At 42.4% G+C, this 23,669-nt stretch overlaps 1 protein-coding gene across 6 annotated transcripts in view; it reads left to right on the top strand.

Moving 5' to 3' along the window:
• The window catches only part of PTPRN2 (protein tyrosine phosphatase receptor type N2), a 914,460-nt gene that overhangs the window by 779,825 nt on the left and 110,966 nt on the right, over window positions 1-23,669 (top strand). The gene's annotated exons all lie outside the window — the stretch shown is intronic.

Below are 23,669 nucleotides of genomic sequence, written 5' to 3' on the forward strand. Positions count from 1 at the left end.
GTACAAATAATTCTTGTGGCATTCCTTAGCACAAGAAGTGAAATGACACATTGGCTTGAGTCAAATCTCTGGGAGGCAATCTCCTTAAAGTAATTAACCTCAAACCTTGTCTTTTGCATTATTTATTTATTGAATTTTTTTAAAAAACAATTTTATCGTAGTTAATGCTTCACAGGCTCATCAGGTACCATACCATCTTGCAGAACAATAAATATTTATGTTGTGAAATAATGGCACTGTGGTAAAGAAAACTAATGGGAGTAGAAATTGATTAAAGACTATCATTTGTTTCTTGATGGCATTTCTGACATGCCAAACATAGCCTGCGATCGTACCTCAGCGATTCTGCTGGATGGACTGTGAGCCTGGCATGTGAAGCTTGTTGCTTGTCAGTCTTGAATTTGTTTTGTTTACGAAAGAATTTTCTCTTAATTCTGAGATTAATGTTTCTGAATTTGGCCTACTCTTAGTGACAGGAGGGGGAAGCAGCTGGTACTAGACATGTTGGCACTCAGTTTTGTTCCCTCCTCTAGGCAAATTAGAGTAGCCAACATATAGTCCTGGCTGTGAACACTTTTGCCAGAAACCACTGGGACTTTGTTCTACAATAGCTGTTAGTTTGATTTCTATGCTTGATGTGATGGCTGCTACTTAGGTGACAGATCTCTGCTCTAGCTCATTGCACTGATGCTTCCTAGAAGCCCCTAACCCCCGTCATGCTGACACAAATGGCTAATTGCCTATCTATCTGTGTGACGGTTTCAGAAGCTGCTATTAAGAACAACACAGTGAGGATTTTGCTTACAGCGCTGCAATTGGGGTCTGTATGTGTCTATAAATGGACAGGAGTCATTCATAACGTATGTTGCTCCTCACATGGAAGGGAGAAGGTAGCGAGGTTGTGGTAAGGGAAGGAAGGGCTAGGAGCTGAAATGTGGTGTCCCACAATTGCATTTACCTCCCTAGCACAGTCATTTAGTTCATTGTTTGGTGTCAGTGGATACATCTTTCTTACTTTCTCTTTTCACATGACCTCTTATTTAACTTCGAGGCAAAGCACAGACTGCAGGTGGGAACTGCATGTTCTGTCATGTCTCTCTTTTTCAAATGGCACCCTCTTGAGAATGTCAAGGAGAAGGGTAGTCTAGAACCCTTCTCTAATGTGCTAGCTTTATATGTACAGGGAAGTCTTGTTTATGAATTGCTGCTGTACACACTCAGTGGCCCCATGTGATGCCTGTGTTGCAGGGCTCCAGATGTATTCAAACATCTGGAACCCTGCAACAGAGGCATCACACGAGGACACGGAGTGTATACAGCAGCCATTCATCTTTCCTTATAGGCCCATCTCCTCTCTTTATCCCCACCCTTTGGGTATTTTCTGTGCCTCCTGGCTTCCACGTGTTCTGTTTATTTAGCTATTTATTTATCATATTTCTATACTGCCTGATATAGAAATTTACCTAACCTGGCATTTTTCTTTCTCTGTATAATGTAAGAATCATATATACACCCACACCCACATGATGAAGAATGTTGTAGCTAGGAAACCAAACAGGTTCCTATTATAGCTTGATTTTGTAGATGCAGAAGTCCCTAAGGTTGGAAGGTTTAAGCTTGGTTGGCTTCTTTACACATAAGATGCAAAGACTCTTAAATAGCAATGAAATCTTACTTGGCTGGTAGACAGACATAGTTATAAATAAAAAGGTATTCTCTCCAGAGCATAGGACATATACATGACAGGTATCCAGTGCCTTTTTGCACCTGAAGTCAAATAGCTTGCTGGATTGAGATTGGAACTTAGTTTAAAAAAAGAAGACAGAACAAAAGCTTGAGGACTTTTTTTGGTTGAAAAGTGGTCTATAAATATTCTTAATAACAATATTGAGAATTCTTAATAACAATATACCTATGAGAGCATTCCTATTCAGTTTTAAAGGTTTCGGTAGCAATCGCTTGGATTTGCTGTCATAGTTCTAATGAGTTCTTGGTTATGCTGTGCCTAGGCTGTTCAAGTAAGTCTGGCATTAGTGGCGAAGTGGGGAATGCGTTATGGTATGTATGCTGTAATTTGGAGGGCCAAATTGTGATGGGGAGGAGGAGAATACGTCTTAAAATATTTTATTAATGTTTCCAAAAGAAGCTAGGGAACCTCATAAGCATTGTCTAACTGACTGTGGAGTATTTTCACTGGAGCTCAATTTACTCTACCAAGGGGCACTGAAGAAGGAATTAGGTATGGGCAGGGAGAAGAAAGAATGGCTCCAATATTCCTGACTTGCAATAGTAGTAGTAAAAGTAATAACTGAAACAGAGGAAGCAGTTGTCACTGGTTTTTAACTCTACTACTAATCCCCATGGCACTATAGTCCTTTTACATTTTAAAATGTAACATGTAAAATGAATTTTACATTCTTTACTTGCTTCAGCAATAGTGTTTCTGCTTTGGGGGAGGGTGGATATGTGTCTCATTAATTCCAATTTCAGTAGGACTTTGAACCCAGTATAGAAAGACTGGGATTTAAAAGTATGTTTAGTCTCTAGTACATGGTCAACCTTGGGTGTGCAGATGTTGTTGGACTACAGTGCTCATCATCCCCTGCCACAATGGACAAAGGCTATTATGGCTGGGGATGATGAGAGTTGTAGTCTAACAACATCTGGGTTCCCAAGGTTGAGAACCCCTGATCTAGTGTCTCACATCTGAAGAGTGTTAAGATATAGAAATGAACAGTTTTTAAAAATTAAACTGAAATAGCACATTCAGAGACATAGAAAACTCATCACAGATTCTAGTTTCAGTAGTTGACATCCAGACTAATCCTGCATCGATGCCCCAGGATTTTCCATCACACGAGGGGGAGCAATTTTCAGTGATCTCCCATTCCCTCTGCAGCTGCTTGTGCCTCTCAAAACGACGTCTCTGAGGGGCAAACCTCGGAGAGAGTGAATGAGTTTTAGGAAGCATGGGCAGCTGCAGAGGAAAATTGCCTGCTGGCATCACAGAAAACCCTGGCACACTAGCACAGGGTTAGCTTTCATATCAGCCAGTGTTTGAGAGTGTCCTAAAATATTGCTTCCTTCATTTGTGGCCATAGCTATTTTGTACATATCTTGCACATCTCCAGTTTTGCCTGCTTTGGGACTTGCTGCAGACATTGGGCAGCTTCCAGACTAAGTTGGTTATGACTGAGCCCCATTAAAATTGAGATGTATGTTAGTTACTACTGAGTTTGATCCATAAATACATGTGAACTTTAGCATGTGCAATTATCTCTTGCCCTTCTGTGCTCCTAACAGATGATCTCCTGAAAGGCAAAAATAGTCACCTGGACTTTGGGGGGGGGGTCTTCTTTGGACTGCTGAGAAGAAGTCAAGAGGGGCTCTATAAGTACAGCAGCTTTTAGTTGCACAAATAGATTTGTAACTGGGCTGGGTGGAAGGATGGATGTAGAGGAAACCCCACCCCCCACCCACCCACTGTTTCTTGTGCTTCTCTAAGCACACACATGGAAACCTGAATCACCCTTACTGGACTGGAGATCAGTGTTCCCTCTAACAGGGATTCCCAGATGTTGTTCACTACAACTCCCAGCATCCTCATCTGCAGTGGCCTTTGGCAGGCGATTATGGGAGTTGTAGTCAACAATATCTGGGAATTCCTGTTAGAAGGAACACTCCTGGGGATCACTGTCATTTTTGTAAATGATTAGAGAGAAACTGCAAAGTGAGTTTGAAACGAAACTTGTGAGTCTGATACCAAACTCTTTCGAGTAGTGAAATCCAAAGCAGATTGTGAGGAGCTCCAAAAGGATCTCTCCAAACTAGGGGAGTGGGCGACAAAATGGCAAATGCGCTTCAGTGTTGGCAAGTAAACTTGAGAGAGCCATGCCTTCAACTCCTGCTGTAGGCTTCCAGTGGCATCTGGTGGGCCACTGTGTGGAACAGGATGCTGGACTAGATGGGCCTTGGACCTGATCCAGCAAGGCTGTTCTTATGTTCTTAAATGCAGACTTCATAGGCATCCCTTACATGAGAAGGGAAAGACATTATTTTGAGCACTCCTATGAATACTGGAACTAGAACTTGGTGCCATACATTGGAATTTGATTGGTATTAGATTCAGTGAAAACACTCCCCCCCCCCGCCAACCTTTACATGCATGATTGACATATGGGATTCACTGCCACAAGTAAACCTAGATTGTTTGGGTAGGGTGGGGGAAAGACCACTTCAAGAACATTAGGCCTCTTCTCAGTGGTGGGCCATGTTGCTTGGACAGGCAAGGGAGGAGAGAGCTTATTGCTTCCATTCTCTTCTTATAAGTTTTCCAGAGGCATGCAGCTGGAGGTGTTAGGAACATAATCCCGGACTAGATGGATGTTTGGTTTGATCCAGCAGGACTGCTCTGATGTTTATGACTGATGTTTAAATTGGTACGCAGACATAGTTTGGGAGGAATGAGCTGCAGGTAAGAATCCAACCCAATATATCACATCACTGCTCAGCATTTTAGAGACACCAGCAAATCAGTAAGGGAAGTACTATTGGTTCTACATAGTCTGTGCTTCTGTGGAAAAAAATGTGCTTCTGCGGAATAAAATGTTAAGAAGCAAATAAAATAATATGAATGCTTATTTCAAAAATTTACAGTCCTCCAAGTACGTATTCTATTTTACATCTTGTATAGGTGTTGTGCTAAAATATCCCAGGCATGTTCCACTCTAATACAGTCTCCAGTGGCCAAAAGCCTTTAGTTCTTGTATTTCATATTCAGAAGCTGAATGTTGTGCTTTTCCGGTTGTCATTATTCAGAGACAAGTACAATAGTTTCAGCAAGTCTGTGCAAAAGAAATAGCGGGGGGGGGCAGGCGGGCAGGGGGAAGACAACATTTTTAGGATTGGGCTCTTCTCAGATAAGGTACTAGTGTAAAAAGAAGACTAGTATTTTGTGCAGAAGAAAATCTAGTATAAATTACATCGCCAAACTGATAAGTAAATTGGGTTTTCTATACTTAATCATTTCTTGGTAGCCTCTCTAACTTGTCCTAGAGACAAATAAAAGAGACTATATGGCACATACTTGACATTTTGTTTGCAAGGCTTGCATTATAGACCAGTGGGTGTTTCAGTCACAGATATATACAACTGATTCTTTAGAGTGGTAAAACCTGAAGCTGAGCATCGTAATATTCTATCTGCCTGGAGCCTGCAGAGTACAAATGCTACTAATCAGATGAAATTCTATAACTGTGCTATTAAAACACTTTCAAACTGGATTTGCTAAACTAAAGTTATTGTGTCATTCCCAAGTGGCAAGCTTGTTCTCCTTACTAGAGGTCTGTCTGTTTTGGCATCTTGATTTTGCTTCCTTCATCTCTACCTCACTGTGGCGATAGGCCACTTCCAGCCTCAGAAGTAAGATGCTTCTAAATACCAGATGCAGGGGAGTAACAGCAGGAGAGAGGGCATGCCTTCATCTCTTGCTTGCCTGTGGGCTTCTCAGAGGCATCTGATGGGCCACTATGGGAAACAGGATGCTGGACTAGATAGGCCTTGGGCCTGATCCAGCAAGGCTGTTCTTACTTCTCTGCCATAGGATGTGGTGATGGCCACTAGCTTGGATGGCTATAAAAGGGGCTTAGTCTATCATTGGCCACCACCGTGGGAAATACGTGGGCAGGGCTTACATGGCAGCCAGCCGGCAGGGCTTACATGGCAGCCAGCCTTCAGAGCTGCTATGGAGACTTCATGATACATTTGATGCTTCCGTTCTACTTTGGCTGTGGCAGGAACCTCAAAGGTTTCTGGTGATGAGCAATGAACATCAGCTCTGAAGGCTCCCCTACCATTTAGCTTGTTTTCTGGAATCTTCTACCAACTTCGTGTAGGTTGCACAATCTCTTTTATGGTGGACTGGCTCTGACAGCATTTTGCCTGGCAACTAAGTGCTTACTTGTTTCCAGCAAGAGCAGTACCTCTTTGGTATAGTACAAGAGTTGAGCTCTTAGTCATTGTGGCTGGGGATGGTGGGAGTTGTAGTCCAACAACATCTGTGGACCCAAAGTTGAGAAGCCCTTGTATAACAGCTTTGTTGTTGTCACACCCATATACAAATGTTCTGTCAGATGAAGCATGGATCCCTCTCTATTTACTTTAGGAACTGAATATAGTTTGCAAGTGCATGTGAAGGGAGAGGAAATGATTTCCATGAACTCAATATGCTGTACCCAGAATGGTCCCAATACGGAATGCAAGCATTCCATACCAGAAACTAAGATCATTTATGAATCTCCCATGATTAAGGCAGATGCTTTAAAAAGTTAGAATAGTCATAGAGATGTGGAGGAAAGAAAAGCCAAGAGATAGGTCACTTTATAGCAATGGGTGTTTCCCAGGCATACAATACGAAGAAATGCTTTGCGTACCAGCTGGGATTGGAAGATGTCTGTAGAAGAGAAGTGGCCTTCTGGCGTGGGATAAGGAAGATGACGTGGGAGAGGAGTTCCGTATGGGTTTTAGTGTGAATATGACCACAGTCTAAAGTGGTGTAGTGGCCCTTGAGCAGAATGCTTGGTGGTTGCGGAGTATGGCTGGAGGTGTAACTTTATAGGGCAGGTGTAGACAACCATGGTTCTCTAGCTGTTGCCAAACTACAACTCCCATCATCCCCAGTCACAATAAATTGGAAGTGTGGCTGATGGGAACTGTAGTTCAACAGCAGCTGGAGAGCCAAGATTGCCTAACCCTGTTATAGGAGAGCAAAGAGAACGCCCACATTCTTCAAACTCACACAGCCCAAAATCTCACTGCAGTCTCCATAATATGTCATACTCTAGATTCTTAAATACCTGATGCAAATTCTCCTGAAAATGAAACAAAATTTAAAACCAGAAAGGGAAGCAAAATGAACGTTATCCAGCAGCGAGGGCTGCCTGCATGGAAATGAGCTCCAGAGAGCTCACCCAGGCTCTGTGGATCCTGGGCCCTGCCCCCTTTGCATATGATGACCCCCTGCTAACTTGGCAAAGAGGCACCTTTTACCATGGTGATTCTCTTTATTTAGAAGGGGGAGAGTAACTGGCTCTATCGACCCCCAGCACAGTACTTCCAGTGACTGTTGTTGGTGTCTATCTTATGTTTCTTTTAGATTGTAAGCCCTTTGGGGACAGGGATCCATCTTATTTATTTATTATTTCTCTATGTAAACCGCCCTGAGCCATTTTTGGAAGGGTGGTATAGAAATTGAATTATTATTATTATTATTATTATTATTATATGCGCAAAGGGGGGCGGGGCCCACTTAGAGTGTTGGACTACGGCCGGGAAGACCCGAGTTCAAATTCCTATTCAACCATGAAACTCACTGGGTGACTCTGGGCCAGTCATGTATCTGGGCCAGTCATGTATTGTCACCTGTCTACCTACAGACCCATCTCTCCCATCCAGTTACATCCCATCCGGTCAGATCTGTTCAGATGGCCCTTTTGTCGGTCCCCAGGACCCATGAAAGGGCCTTCTTGGTTGCTGCCCCACTTCTCTGGAATTCCCTTCCCCTGCAGATTCGCTTAGCTCCTTCCTTGTTGATTTTTAAATCTTTATTGAAGACTTCTTTTTCGCCAGGCTTTTACCCTGTAGTTTACCTATTTGCTTTTTTTTCCATTTTTATTTTTGTTAGTTACTTTAGTTTTATTTAGAATGTAATTTTAATGCTGTCTTGTTTTGCATGTTTTTGTACACCGCCCAGAGTCTTCGGAGTGGGCGGTATATCTAATGTTTCTACTAAATAAAATAAATAAATGTATCTCTCAGCTTAACCTACTTCACAGGATAGTTGTGAGGATAAAAATCACCATATACACCATTCTGAGCTCCTCGGAGGAAGAGTGGGATATAAATGTAATAAATAAATAACTTAAGACTAACTAGAGGGTAGTGCTGGTCTTGTGGTAGCAAGCATGAATGGTCCCCTTTGCTAAGCAGGGTCCACCCTGGTTGAATTTGAATGGGAGACCACATGTGAGCACTGTAAGATATTCCCCTTAGGAGATGGGGCTGCTCTGGGAAGAACATCTTCATGCTTGCATACAGAAAGTTCCAAGTTCCCTCCCTGGCATTTCCAAGATAGGTCTGAGAGAGACTCTTGCCTACAACCTTTGAGAAGCCACTGCCAGTCTGTGAGGCAATACTGAGCTAGATGGACCAATGGTCTGACTCGGTATATCACAGCTTCCTATGTAAGTCCCACTAATTTCAATGAATTTAGTCCAGGCCTTGACAAACGTTCTTTGGATTTAGAAACCAGACAACACGCTTAATAAAATTACCAGAAGTAGTGACGGACATTGTAGAGTGGGAGGATAAATGGGCTTCTCTTTATCCCCTTTACAAGTAACTTACCTAAATTCTTTATTTGTCCTTATTTCCAGTCTATTAAGTAACGGAATATCCTTGATTAGGCACCATGTTTACATCTCACCATGGTCACATTCTAATTTGGTTACATTTCTAGTTACCCTGGCTCCCTAGTGCCTGGGATTTTTCAAGCCCTGACATAACTAGTCTGGATGCCATCCTTTGTTAGGTTGGAGACAGATTGCTTTTCACAGAGTTGTTCACCAGTAGACCACAGGGATAGGGCCCTTGTCTGTGGTTATATATTCTAGTTATTGTATCTTATTTTGCAGAGAGTAACTCTTTTAAAACACCATAACAATCTGCATAACCTATTTCAACAGCCACAATAGTATAAAACAACAAGTAGGGTCACCAGAGGCAATGATGATTATTAATTTTCATTTCAACCGTCATCCTTGTCCCTGGTATACACATTGCATCTTACACCACCACCTCCACCAGTCACACTATTATGTTTGATCAAGTAGAACTGTGATCGTGTTCTTTTGCTAGCTAGGTAAGTTTGCATCATTTCCCATGTAGATTCCACTGAACTGCCAAGACAAGCCTCCCAAAGTTAAAACAAAACAAAACAAAAAAACCCATCCCAAACACCTACTTGAGTGTCCCCCAATATTTCTAAAGCAAAACAAAAAATAGCTGATTGCAGGGTTAAAAAGGTCAATGGAAAAAGGCATATACTGGCCTGCAAGTGCTTGCAGGCCTTTAGCGAAACGAAACGAAATACCTGTGAGACATTAACTGAGGAAATTGGTGAAGTAACCTCTCTTCAAGGCAAGATGTGGGGGAGTCGTGCAGTTCACCTGGCACATTCTCAGTGCTCACAGAACCTTGGCTTGGGAGAGGCAAGGGTGGTGGCGATTGCAGCTCGTAAGCAGCTTCCTAGAGAAATCCTCCTCTTCCTGGTTCGAGAACCATGGATCCAAAGATCTCTTCACTTTCTTTTGTTACTTCAAGAAATTGTTGTGATCTGACCATTCTTGCTTCAATCTTGCTTTTGCTTTGAGAAACAAAACCCAGCAGGTGTGTGGCGCAGCTGCTTGAGAAGTTGCTGCTTGAGAAGATACAGCAGTCGTCTGAATCAGTTTTCCATTAATGATGGGAAAATCTCACCAAGATTGGAATAAAGTCCCCAGAGTTCCCAAACTGGCCTTTGTAAAAGTTCATGGCTTTACCTGAACTAGGTCTCTTCAGGCTTTAGCTTCTGGAATCTGTTTGCAATGCAAACAGGATTCAGCCTTGGAACTCTGGAAATAATAACTGTGTAGAATTTGACCATGTGCCAAATGTCCATTAACTATTATCTGCCCCCACCACCACCCGACATCTGGGAGTAGGGGTTGAAGGATTTTCAAGTAAGAGGGCAAGCATAAACTGTGGCATTTTAGAAACAAATAGCTAGTAGCTTCACTCTATACTGTATATCGTGAAATCCTCATATAGACTTTACCATGCCATTTTAAAAGATGGGTAAATCTTTGTACAAAAAAATCCCTATGTGAAATATTTTAAATGAGCTGGCCTGGATGCAGAGCATCTGTGCCTCTAGTTCTCTCCCCCCCCCCTTATTCTCAGCCCGTTTCGGCCGCCACTTCCCCACCTCCAGTTGCTTCCCCGCCTCCCCCCTCCACTTTCCCGTTCCCCCACTCTCCGATTTCCTGCCTCCCCAGCCACCGCTTTCCCCAGCACCACTTTCTCTCAGCTGTCCAGCCATCCATTAGCCTGCCCGTTTCCTTTTTTCCTGGCAGTTTGCTCATGAACTCTCGCGAGAACTGCCACACATGGGATTAGAGACGGGCACGTTTAAGAGAATTTTATAGAGAGAGAAGATGGTGCCATGTTGAAGACAGCTGGTCTCATATTCTTCCTACAGGGGGAAGAGTTGTGAAGGGGATTCATTTTAGGATTTTCCTAGGGGAAAAGAAGGGGAAACAATGTTTGTCCTGAAGCTTATTAATTTCTAATGTAATGCTGCTTGTGTGAGGAACGTTGAATCTTTTTGGTTTGAGGGCAGTTTAGCTATGGATTTTAAGTGCTGTAAATTTGCAGTTCTGTGCGTGTGACATATAATACCTAATTGTGGGAGTAAGTTGCTTCACTGTGGCTCTCTGTGTGTCGTATGAGGAACTAGGGATTTGAGGAGGATTAATAAAGAATGTAGGAGTCATTAGTGGTGGATTGCTGCCACTGCTGCCTTTGTGCTTTACTGCAATCAGTCATTTCTAGTATCTTAAAAGTAGCATTGAGTTGCATAGATCTTGCTCAGAATGGGTAAATATAAAAATTATTGTAGACAGAAAAAATTGTAGCCAGTGACTTTGTACTGACCTCCAACATAAGATATCCCCCCCCGCCCGTATCTTTAATGGTTTCTTTTGGTTTGGGATCTATTTTGGACTGATCCTGGTGGAGCTGACTGAGAAGTATAATGTAGATTTGTAAGGATGGTTGTTATCCAGAGGTGGTGTCTTTTTTTTCTCCCTCCAGTTGGTGTGTGCTTAGTCTCTTATGGAGTTCCTGGATTGATTGTAAGTGGCTGCTCATCAAGGGATTGATTGTAAGTGGCTTCCATTTCACAAAACTATTACGCATACAAAACACTAGATGGACAAAACATTTTGCTTTAGGGGGGCTGTCAAGCAACTGTACTACAATTAAGGTTGAATACTTCCCAGTAATTTGGGACATGTGTGGTGTGGTGTGGGTGGAAAATAATTGCATCTAGTGAAACTATCCACCAATGAATGCCTTGGATCCAGGGACATTCTGAATCAAATGCAACCCTTGAAATGTTAAGGTGTAAAGGGAAAAATGAATAAGGGAGGCAAGGTACCTAAAATGTTCTTTTGCTGCCCCCTAGTGATGTTATTCAGTAACCAGTAAGTAGGGCCCAGCTCAGAGTGGGTGCAGTACAATCCTAAGTAAAGTGAATTTATTACCAGCACATGATGCTCTTTTACAATCTTGCAACCTTGGGATGGATGTTTTAGATGTGAAGCCCAGCTTTCTTTACTAGCTGTGAAGGTATCCACAGTGTATCTTGAAAGGGAGGGGGGAAAGGGGAGGTGGTGGTACATAAGAACAGCCCTGCTGGATCAGGCCCAAGGAGGCCTATCTAGTCCAGCATCCTGTTTCGCTCAGTGGCCCACCAGATGCTGCTGGAAGCCACAGGCAGGAGTTGAGGGCGTGCCCTCTCTCCTGCTGTTACACCCCCGCAACTGGTATTCAGAGGCATCCTGCCTTTGAGGCTGGAAGTGGCCTGTAGCCCTCTGACTAGTAGCCATTGATGGACCTCTCCTCCATGAAGTTATCCAAACCACTCTTAAAGCCATCCAGGTTGTTGGCTGTCACCACATCCTGTGGCAGAGAGTTCCACAAATGGATCACGCGTTGTGTGAAACAATACTTCCGTTTGTTTGTCCTAGACCTCCTGGCAATCAATTTCATGGAGTGACCCCTGGTTCTAGTGTTGTGTGAGAGGGAAAAGAATTTATCTCTTTCCACTTTCTCCACACCATGCATGATTTTATAGACCTCTATCATGTCTCACCGCAGTCATCTTTTTTTCTAAACTAAAAAGCCCCAGGTGTTGTAGTCTTGCCTCATAAGAAAGGTGCTCTAGGCCCCTGATCATCTTGGTTGCCCTCTTCTGTACCTTTTCCAGTTCTACAATGTCCTTTTAAAGATGTGGTGACCAGAATTGTACGCAGTACTCCAGGTGTGGCCGCACCATAGTTTTGTATAAGGGCATTATAATATTAGCAGTTTTATTTTCAATCCCCTTCCTAATGATCCCTAGCATGGAATTGGCCTTTTTCACAGCTGCCGCACATTGAGTCGACACTTTCAACGAGCTGTCCACCACGACCCCAAGATCTCTCTCCTGGTCCGTCACCGACAGCTCAGATCCCATCAGCATATACTTGAAGTTTGAGTTTTTCGTCCCAATGTGCATCACCTTACACTTGCCAACATTGAACCGCATTTGCCATTTTGTCGCCCACTCCCCCATTCTGGAGAGATCCTTTTGGAGCTCCTTACAATCCGTTTTGAAATTCACTACCCAGTAGAGTTTGGCGTCATCTGCAGATTTGGCCACCTCGCTGCTTACCCCTGCTTCTAGATAATTTAGAAATAAATTAAAAAGCACCGGTCCCAGTACAGATCCCTGGGGGACCCCACTTCTTACTTCCCTCCATTGTGAAAACTCTCCATTTATACCTACCCTCTGTTTCCTGTCTTTCAACCATTTAGCAATCCACACATGTACTTGTCCCCTTATCCCATGACAGCTAAGCAGGGGTGTATCTAGGGTGGGGCAGGCAGGGCACATGCCCCAGGTGCCACTTGAAGGGGGGCGCCATTTTTTAAAATAAAAAAGATAGAAATAGGCCGCCAAAAACTAAATGGCCACCGTGCATGCTCAAATGGCCTCTGTGAGGCCCTAGGCCATGCCAGGCCTTGCAGAGGCCATTTGAGCATGTGAAGCAGCCATTTTGTTTTCAGCGGCCATTTTTTAAAAAAACTATTTTTAAAAATGACCACTGCACATGCTCAAATGGTCCCTGTGAGGCCCTAGAGGCCAGTGGGGGGAGGGGGAACCTTTGCAGGACCCCCCATGGCCTTTAGGAAGCCCCCCGAAGTCACTGTACACATATTCAGATTGGCACTATGTACATAGAATCAGGGCTTGTGTATACTGAGCTGAAGCTTATGAGCTAGGATTTTATTCATTTGCTCTTATTTTGCTTCTTGTGATAAGTGAGTTAAATGTGATGTCTTAATAATATGGCTATTAATGGTGAGTTTTTCTTTGAATCAGTGTGAAATGCTTATTATTAATACCCACTGGGAGTTCTTTGCTCTTTCTCTCATTTTAACAGTCTTTCTGAAATACTAGAATATATTCCAAGCAGTGACACAGTTTACTCTGCATATCCTTTAATTATTTTCAGAGTATCTGGGAAAAGTCAAATTCTCCATTTATTTTTAAAACTTATGTAATAGTGATGCTACAATGCATAGTAGAGAACTAGACAGGCACTTCTGTTTAGTTTTCCAAGGACACCTCCACATAGTATTTGGGTATTTCATGAGCCCCAGCATACTGAAATTTGTAGTTTTCTAGAATTTTTTGGTCTGGCTACATCCACTGCTAAATAGTTTTTGAAATATTAAAAGATTAATGTGTTTAACTTGTATTTTTGAGCTGATACTATGGTAAAGTTATCTGAAAGATGGGTGTCAGATGTTTGGACAGGGGGCGCAATTTCAGTGCTTGCCCTAGGCGCTATTTCCCCTAGATACGCCTCTGCAGCTAAGTTTCCTCAGGAATCTTTGATGAGGAACTTTGTCAAAAGCTTTTTGGAAGTCCAGGCATAATATGTCAACTGGATCACCTTGATCCACAGACTTGGTGACACTCTCAAAGAACTCCAAAAGTTTGGTGAGGCAAGATTTATCTTTGCAGAAGCCATGCTGGCTCACTCCCAGCAGGGCCTGTTCTTCTATGTGCTTTACAATTTTATCCTTGAGGATGCTTTCCATCAATTTGCCTGGGACGGACGTTAAGCTAACTGGCCTGTAATTTCCCGGATTGCCCCTGGACCCCTTTTTGAAAATTGGTGTTACATTTGCTACTCTCCAGTCCTCTGGTACAGAGCCCGATTTCAGGGATAAGAGATATATTTTAGCAAGGAGGTTGGCAATTTCACATTTGAGTTCTTTGAGGACTCTTGGATGGATGCCGTCTGGCCCTGGTGATTTGTTAGTTTTCAGTTTTTCCAGACAGTTTAGAACATCATCTCTTGTCACTTCTATGTGACTCAGCTCTCTAGCCTCCATCCCTAAAGAGCCTGGTTCAGGAACAGGTATATGCTCAGTATCCTCTGCCGTGAAGACAGATGCAAAGAACTCATTCAGCTTCTCTGCAACCTCCATATCCTCCTTAATAATCCCTTTCACTCCTTCATTGTCTAATGGTCCAACCGCCTCCCTGGCAGGTTTCCTGCTTCTGATGTATTTAAATAAGTTTTTGTTATTCCCCTTGATACTTTTGGCTAAATGTTCCTCAAACTCTCTTTTTGCCTCCTTTATTGTCACCTTGCATTTATTTTGCCAGAGTATGTGTTCCTTTCTGTTCTCCTCACTTGGACAGGCCTTCCAATTTCGTAAGGAAGTCTTCTTCCCTTTTATGGCTTCCTTGACGGTACCCGTTAGCCAAGCTGGCATCCTCCTGGACTTAGTGGTACCTTTCCTCCTTTTGGGTATACAGTCTAACTGGGCTTCTAGTATTGTGGTTTTGAATAAACTCCATGCACTCTGGAGCGAAGTGACTCTCCTGATTTTCCCTTTCAGCTTTCTTTTCACCGTACTTCTCATTTTGGAGAAGTTTCCTCTTCTGAAATTCAAAATGTCTGTGTTAGACATCCTTGGTGATTCTCTCCCCGCATGTATGCTGAATTTGATGGCACTATGGTCATTGTTCCCTAAAGGGTCGATGACACTGACATAACACACAAGGTCCTGGGTGCCACTCAGAATTAGGTCCAAGGTCGCCTTCTCTCTGGTTGGTTCCCAGACAAACTGTTCTAGGGCACAATCATTTAGCGTATCTAGAAATTTGACCTCTTTGTCCTGACCTGACTGTGAATTTACCCAGTCTGTGTGTGGGTAATTGAAGTCACCCATAATTACAGCCCTGCCTCTCCTTGATGCCTCCGTGATTTCCTCCTGCAACTCCCAGTCACTGTTGGCGTTTTGATCCGGAGGGTGATAGCACATCCCCCAGTAGCACGTTCCCTTTCCGGCCTTGTATTGTCACCCACAGGGTTTCTGTGGAGGACTCCAGTCCACCTAGATTTTCTAGCTTGTTAGATTCTATCCCTTCTTTAATGGGTAATGAGATAGGTCTGTAATTGTTTTGGTGTGAAGGGTTTAAGTTTCTCTCTAGCATGCTCTGCGATCCCCATACTATTACTACTTTATTTATATCCCACTCTTCCTTTGAGGAGCTCAGAGCGCAGTGCTGCTTGTACTTTCTTCCCACAAAGTAAGAAGGTGATCGAAGACCTGAAACGGGATGGGGCCAAAGCTTGGTGGTACAGAAGGTCCCAGGTTCAATCCCTGGAAGCATCTCCAGATAGGGCTGGGGAAAAGACTCCTGCCTGAAATCTTGGAGAGCTGCTGCCAGGCAGTGCGAACAATACTGAGCTAGATGGACCAAGGGTCTGACTGAGTCACTGTTCCCTCTAAGGCGTGTGCATGCACTCACAAGTTTTCTGATGATCGCTCAGTTAATTTTAGATCCTGCTCAGGTTGAATTAGGAAGGCCCCACTCTGAATGCATGTGCGCACACAGTGCCTTGATACTGCCACCCAGAACTAAACTCATTCTGCACAGAGATGAAAAAAATTAGAGGGCCCACGGGACTCAGTATACGGTTAACTTCCTATGGATCTTGTCTTCAGCCCTTTGATTATGAGGATGTCAGCATATCCTTGTATCCTGAAATGTTAAATAAAATGCCTATTGCCCAGTTTATAGATAGTGGTCTTACTGAACACGTCATTTTATATTGCGACCACTACAAGGATGATTGTTCAAATCTTATCCTGCCATATCTTGGGATGTTCTCTGGTTATTCAGATGAATTCCAACTAAATCTTTTATTGTCCAATTTTAACCACATGTTTACCAATTCAGTGGCTAAATTTTGTGTAAATACGTTCTGTTGTGTGTGATGATGCTTCTGGTCAATGACTGAAGTACACTGACTGACTAGATAGTGGTTAATTAGTCTCTGAATGCCCTTTCCTTATACAACTCCCTCTGTTGAGGTGCCATATCATGATGCTTTGCTGGGAGCAGAAGACTCCCCTGAGTCTGTGTCTCTTCATGCTGGTGCTGCACTCTGTGTTCTAGTTCATAAAAACGGGGATGCAGTGCTTTATCTACTTTATTATACAAAGACTGGGAAAAGCCTTGAGGTTTGTCATGTTAATTTCTGCTTAATTCCTTTGCAATGGCGTGTTTCCTGTTGCTTTCCTGTTGATCTTGGGATAGTTATAAACATTGTGGTGCTATATGAGTTATATGGTATGAGTTCAAGAAAGGAGGCACCCAGGCAAGCGAGCTCTTGTCCTCAGCTCCTGAAAAGACCAACAGCCTGAGACAGTGTTTTGTTAATTTTATGTAATTTCCTTGTTTTAATATTGTAAACCGCTTTGGGTGCCTTTGTCAAGGCAGAAAGGCAGTATAAAAATGCAACAAATAAATATGAGTTATGCTTTTTTAAAAAAATCCATTATTTGGTTTCTGAGGTATAGTTGGGTTGCATGCATCTTAAATGGAATGTCTGTGCTGCTGCTTTTCACTTTGTGATCTTTAAGCATTTTGATTCAGTTTAGCAAGAACTTTGATTTTAAGGGTGTGTGTTTTTAAGAGTGATTTTAGCTCCGTATGGTTGATATTTGTACTGGTATTAGGCATCCAGTATGATATAGTATTAGTAGGTAGATGCCAGAACCAGATCCAAAAATAAATTCCTACACAGTGATGAAGTTCACTGGGTCTTGAAGTTTTTTACCTTCTCTCTGCTTAGCCTACCTTGCAGGGTGGTTGTTTTGATTAAAATAGAATGGGAACCATGTATTCCTTGGAGAAAGTTCCTTGGAGAGAGTGGGATAAAAATGTCATAAATGATCAGCATGATAATAAGAAACTTGTCCTGCACAAGCACACTTGAAATGAATGGGGCATGCACCTGAAAACAGACAATATTCACTTGGAAGTTCTTGTGGAGAAGAATTCATCCGTGAATAAAGCACATTATCCAAGCAACTGGTTTAAAAACCCAATGGCATCTGCAACTGTGGTATCTCTAAGGAAGGCAATAACAATATTTAATCAGTTTAACTTAGAGGGAAATCTTTCATAAATATGAGTTTCATATTGAGCAACTTGTGGTATGACACCTTATCTTGGTTCAGTCTTGTTTTCTGTCTAGTTATGTCAAGGAGCCATTTACTTTAGTGTTATATGTTACTGATTACATGCAGGAGCATAAGGTCCTGTTGCTGTTTTTATGCCACACTTATCCAAATGGAGTGAAATTGAACTTTTTGGGTCCCATTGAACTAGGGTTATTGGAGACTTTTTAATAGTCTAAATTATCGACCAAGAAGTCAGTGTAATGTGCCTGGATAAACGATTATTAGTCCCATTTAAATCAATATGACTGAAACTGGCTAAACCTACATATTCTGACTTAATCGGTTTAGGAATCTGGCTAAGAGGCTTCTGTGACATGGAAACCAGGTCTTGGATTTAAGGGAAGCTTAATTAAAGGGGAAGGGAACTAGTCTTAGTCCTGCATTACAGCTGGGTTCGACACCATCCTCTGTTTTACAATTCAGTGCATACTATAAATACTTTACAGCAAACCAAGTAGTTTTAATGGATTTTTCTGGACACTAGACATTTAAATCCTGTCTGGCTGTTTCCTACAGATTCTTTTCTATCTTTCCCCCATTTTTACTCTCATTTTCTCCACACTTTTGTGATAACTTGATGGCTGTCATCCACTATGTGAAAGCAAGTAGCAGCAAAAGCACATTGCTGTCACAGAGCAGGGACATCCTGAAACAGATGGCACTTTTGGCGTTATGCAGGCTGCACATCCAAACCAGCCTCAGCTTGAAACCTTTGCTGAAATGATGACATTCACTTTTTGAAGTAGGGGTGTGTGTGTGGTGTGTGTGTGTGTGTACGTACAATGCCTGCCCTGACATAGATCATGACTGCAGAAAGCTTGGGCTGTGCATAAGAGTTGGCAGCAAGTGCTCAAATGGAGAAGCACCTGAGTACTAATGCACAGATCATGTGCCCATTCTGTGTTTAAGATTAAAAGGGCTTTTGCTAATCTACTTTTTCTCTGCTGGCTTAAGGGGCTCCTCAGCTCTATTTTGAAAAGCAAAAGTGTTTTGGGAGGGCTTGCTTACAGTAGCTTTACCCAGTGCTGTTCAATCCCTTCTGACAATTAGTTGAAAACATCATCCCCTTGTTTAATTATACCTGTCAGAGGCTGGGAGTAGCAGGTTATCATATTTAAACAAGTTAGTATATTAGTCTCGAGCCAAAGCCTGTACTGTGTTTCACTTTAGCATTGTATGACAAATGCATAAATCTGATGCATCCTTCTTGAAACATTCCTTTCGGCAGCCCCGTCTCTCTACTCAGCTGTCAGATTGCTAAGAAATGGGAATCCTTCAAAGTTTTTCTGTTGTTGTTGTTGGAACAATTCCACTTCTATTTTTAGAAATGGTTTATGGTCTATTTAGGATCACATGTCATCTTCTAAATTAAAATAAAAGCTCTTTCAAGACTATTGGAGCACTGGGCACTGTTTCCAGGCTATTTATTTTGGTTTTGGTAGTTTCCCCCCCACACTGTGATATTAGTTCTCCATTATATACTATGTGTTTGATAGTAAATGTCAAGAAATGAAATAAAAAAGGAGGAAGTGTCTCTATTAGAGAGCAATTCTCATGTAATGTGAAATAATGTCATAAACTTCAAATTACATTTTAAATAAATATTTGTGTCTAGCCATTCATTGGAAAATAGCCCAAAAGGTCAAGGAATCATTCTTCCATATTTTACACCATAAGTTATGACTTAAAATCCCATCATAAATGATGCCTGTTAATGAAGTACACACTAGGGGTGTCTGTGTGTGAGAGAGTGACAGAGACATTGTTCAGTGTAGAGGTTTGCTACACACAAGACTTTCTGCATGAAAGCGGAGGTTGTGTGGTGAGAGGGTAGAGGTAATGCCGATAGTGCTGTTTCATAGTTAGAGCTGGAATGTTCACGTGTGGAGCCAGTGTTGACCAAAGCCATTGTCTGTCAGGCTGGGAAATGAATCTTCTTTCATTTGTCATAGGCTTGTGTTAGATTCCCTCTAAGCAGTGAGGGAATCACTGAGAACATATCCAATGCTTTGCAACTGAGTAGTCTGGGGAAACCTTTAGGGGACTGGTGAGGGTGGATGGCTACCCTTTGTGAACATGGATGGGAAGTTTTAAAGGTGCTACAGGCAGTGTGCATTTGTGGCATTCCTGGACTGAAGCATGAGGGACTGCTGCTCTAGCTGAGCCAAAATGACCCATCTCAATTGCAGATGGCAGAAATAATGGGGGGGGGATTCAAGGGAGTAGTGTTCAAGGGATATGCTGGGGGGAGGCTTACTCATGGCAGCTGCCAGCAGCAGTTGGCTTCCAACAGGAGGGACAGTAGTGCCACTATAATCAAATTGGCAATGGTACCAAAACGGGGAGGCCCAGCAAAAAAACCACAAACTGTTCTTGACCTGACTCCCCCAACAGATCTGAGCTAAATGTTCAAAACCCTATTAGTGAGAGAGACTTCTGTACCTACCTCCCCTGACTATCACAAAAGTGCTTCAAGGCACAGAGTGCTGCTTATGTACTGTAGTGCAAATGAGAGTGGCAGTATATCCTGCTTCACATGTTTCCTTAAAAGGTTGGCCATCATTGCCCTAGGAGCATCAGGATCTGTGATGAGATGAATATTGTGTTGGGTGGGGAGAAGTTACCTCATCTGAGATATTGATATACTTAAGGCCAGCTCTACCCCCAACCATTGTATTCCTTGTAGGAATCTTCACTGCAGCTTTGTACCAAAGGGAAGCAAGGGGTGGGGTGGTGGCTGTGATGCTCTTCTAGTATGGCTAGCTCCCCATGCAAATGGAGATTTCACCCCAGAATTGCCTGAGGCATTACAGAAGGCTTTGGATGCACTGGGTCAGAGGAGGTGCTCTTGCTCAACTTAAGGTAACAAAACTCTTCCTAGGAACAGAGTTATTCACCTGACATATATCCCAAAATATACGAAGAGAGCTTAGCCTACACAAATAAAAAGCCTGCTGAATTGTGTTCTCTCTGTCTACTATACCAGTTCCGTTTCAAGAAAGTCTTTTGAGACTCTGAGGTCTTTGGCTGCAAAAGACTGAAAACTGAATTAGTAGAACTGATATTGCCAGCTTGGAATGATAAAGTGGATCCACACAGAGCACACCCTGAGTAGCTAGAAATGAAGCCAAGGTAGAAAACATTTAAAGTGCTCCAAGTGTCACCACAGTTGCTCAGCCCAAGTAGTCACAAATGGGCAGATATGATGATGATCTCATCTTTGCTTGTTCTAGAGGCTGGGTTTCAGTCCACAATTGCTCTGTTAAGTTTTAAGGCAGATGCAGCAGAGGAAAGGGGCCTTGGTTCATGGGTGGTAATATGGTTACCAGCCTCTTACTTCAAAAATACTGAGTCCCCCACCCCTTGGTCAGTGCAAGATGCGGGTGGAGCCAACGCAGTTTTGGAGATGCAGCACCTGATAGCTCCAGCAACCCTGTTGACCCATAGGAGTCTAAGCATTGGAATCCCCTCTGGCTATGCTTTCTGTAGTCCCCCTTTGTTAGATTTTGTTAGATGGTCTCAGGTTTCACTTTCCCACTAGAGAAACAGACTTCTTCTCCCTCCTTCCCTTCCTGATGTAGCAAGAAGCAAGGCATGTAGGCCTTTCCTATCTCTCTGATATATTTCCTAAATAAAATACTTTACTTAGAACTTTAACTCCATGTCTCAAGCCAATATTAATTAGTAGTGCTCTCAAAACTTGTGCACTTCCACTAAGGGTGGGGTAGAGAAATTATCTCCCCTCTAAACCTCTAACAAGCAGAACCTTGACTGATCAGGATGGAGCCAGCACAGAATGTGGTGGTTCAGGGATGGCGTAGTAGGGCAACCTGGAGAATTAGAGGTAGAGTTTGCAAGAACCTCTTGAGTTTGCTGCCTTTTCAGAGTCCGGGGAGGGTGTCCGGGCAGGGCATTGTTTTAGTGGCCAGCCTAGTAAAATACTGGATGTGTGTCAGCCCTAATAGGGAACATGGGGGTAATTGATTCCTGGCACTTTTATGGGCACTCTCCATTCAATACATTACATTTGAAACATAGATTGAGAGCTCATTGCTACTGTCTGCTGGGCAATGGCCAGGAAAGCATATAGTTGGGCACTAGGCTGGTATCAGTGCAAGAAGTCATTTTGCCGGGGCTGTACCCCTCTGCCCAGGCAGGAGCAAGAGTAAGGAGGCTTCCTTCTTTTCATAGTAAAAGATGTTGCTTTGAATTGTTGCCATGAAACTCCCTGGTTGAGCTGCAGCAGCAGAAGAGGCAGACAGGACTGAGCTGTAAGGAAGAACTTGAAGAGCTCTCATTGCTCTGGGGAAATCTTGTTTCATGCTCCTTCTGATAGTGGAAGCAGTTGTGCTAATATGAAGGGGGAAAAGAGTAAGCATTGTGCATTCCCTTAAATATGAAGTTTGTCATTTTGTGCTGTACACATCCTCGTTTGCCTTCCTATTATATAACCAGCTATCTGGTTTTGCTTCCATGGGCATGCAAAGCAATTATAACTGACAGCGGAACTGGTATTTTGGATTTCTGTTTGAACCTCTTGGTAAGGAAAGAAATCATCCTAACATATATTATTGATGGATCAATTACCTTTTACTGTTCCATATCTATTATATTTCATTCTAGCCTTGAAAAAAGGTAGCTCCTCAAACTGCCAGTGAACAGCTTATACTTGCCTTATTAAAAAGAACCCTAATATTATCTGAGTATCAGTATGATACAAATAAACCGTAGTAGAGGTTTGAAAAATCCAAGGAACAGTATACACTAAAAAGAAAAAAAAGATTTATTTTAAAGGGAATCACATGATATTTAAGCATAAAAGGAAGAAAATGATTCCTCTTTACATGGTAGGGAGCATAAAAAGTAGACAAGATTCCTTAGGCAAATGCCTTATACATTTGCCTGGCAGTAGGTGTTATGCTTAGCAGAGTTGCCTAAACATATATAAGGGGAGGGTGGGTGGGAGGAAATGAAACTTGGTTCTCCATATGTTGGACTACAACTCCCACCATTGTGGCAGAGAATGATGGGAGTTGTAGTCTAACAAGATCTGGGGATCCAGGTTTCAGAACCCCTTACTTACATGGTACCAAGGGTCCTCAAGCCATTTTAAAGAGTATCTCAGTGTGGAATCAGACACAGGTTACTTGGCCTTTGGCTGCTCCAGGCACTGATGCACTGCACTTGGTCAATAGAGAAAAACGAACCCCATTGGATTTACCAATAGACTTGTTTTGAACTTTGTGGGTCGGGCAATGTATTGGAATGTGATTTCGGGTAAGTTTTCAGTCAGAATGGGCAGCGAGGGCTCCTTAGCCAATGGTGACTTTGTTTATTAAATGAATAAATAAAAGATTTATAGTCTGTCTCCCTTTTCTGACATGAAGATTCCCTGAAAGACTGTATGTGTTGCTATATATCAAATAAATGAATATATAAAAAATGCAGCCGAATAGACAAATAGGCTTTTCAAAATGCATGCAGATGAAGAGGAAGTGACTTCTGCTTATCTAAGTGACAGTGTGAAAACTTGACAAGAAATTGAACATTCATGTATATCAGCAGATAGACTGCTTACAAAGCAGGGGAACGTTTCTTGGTCTTCAAAGAGGTAGAGCTGGTCACTAAATCAACCCAGCTTCAGAAATCTGGCCAGTATTTTGGCCATTTTCATTGCAGCTAGTTGTTGTAAATGAGCTGCCTCATGTTGATCACAAAATAAAACCAGATCAGCAAGAGCCCAACCAACTGAGTGGAGGGTGACAGCTTGAGGATTACAAGCAGTTTTCCCCAAGATCTGTGATGTTCTCAACCCAAATTGTCTCAGATTAGATCAGTTAGAGTTTCTGTGGATGACAAAATTACTCAGTCCCACTTTATGTGGTATATATGGGGGGAGGTGGAGAGAGGTCAGCTATGAAATACTAATTCCAGTTAATGTTATGATAAAATTCCCATTAACTTCAGCAGTGTTGAGTCCAATTAATAATCCACAATATCCACACTTTCCCAGTGTCGATGGCATCTACGTGGGTCTTTACGAAATTTAAAATAACATAAATTGAATGACTAGAATGAATTTGTTTTATTTTAAAAATTCTACCCTACCTTATCTCTGCAGTCTCAAGGCAGCTAACAAAAACTGCAAATGACAACAGTAAAAATGATAGCAGCAGCAATAATAAATTATCATTTAAAAAGAGAGGGTTAAAAATGAATAATCACAAACCGTGATGCTCAGGAGATATTGGGGA

This window comes from Hemicordylus capensis, chromosome 6 (genome assembly GCF_027244095.1).
Source record: "Hemicordylus capensis ecotype Gifberg chromosome 6, rHemCap1.1.pri, whole genome shotgun sequence".
Lineage (NCBI taxonomy): Eukaryota > Metazoa > Chordata > Lepidosauria > Squamata > Cordylidae > Hemicordylus > Hemicordylus capensis.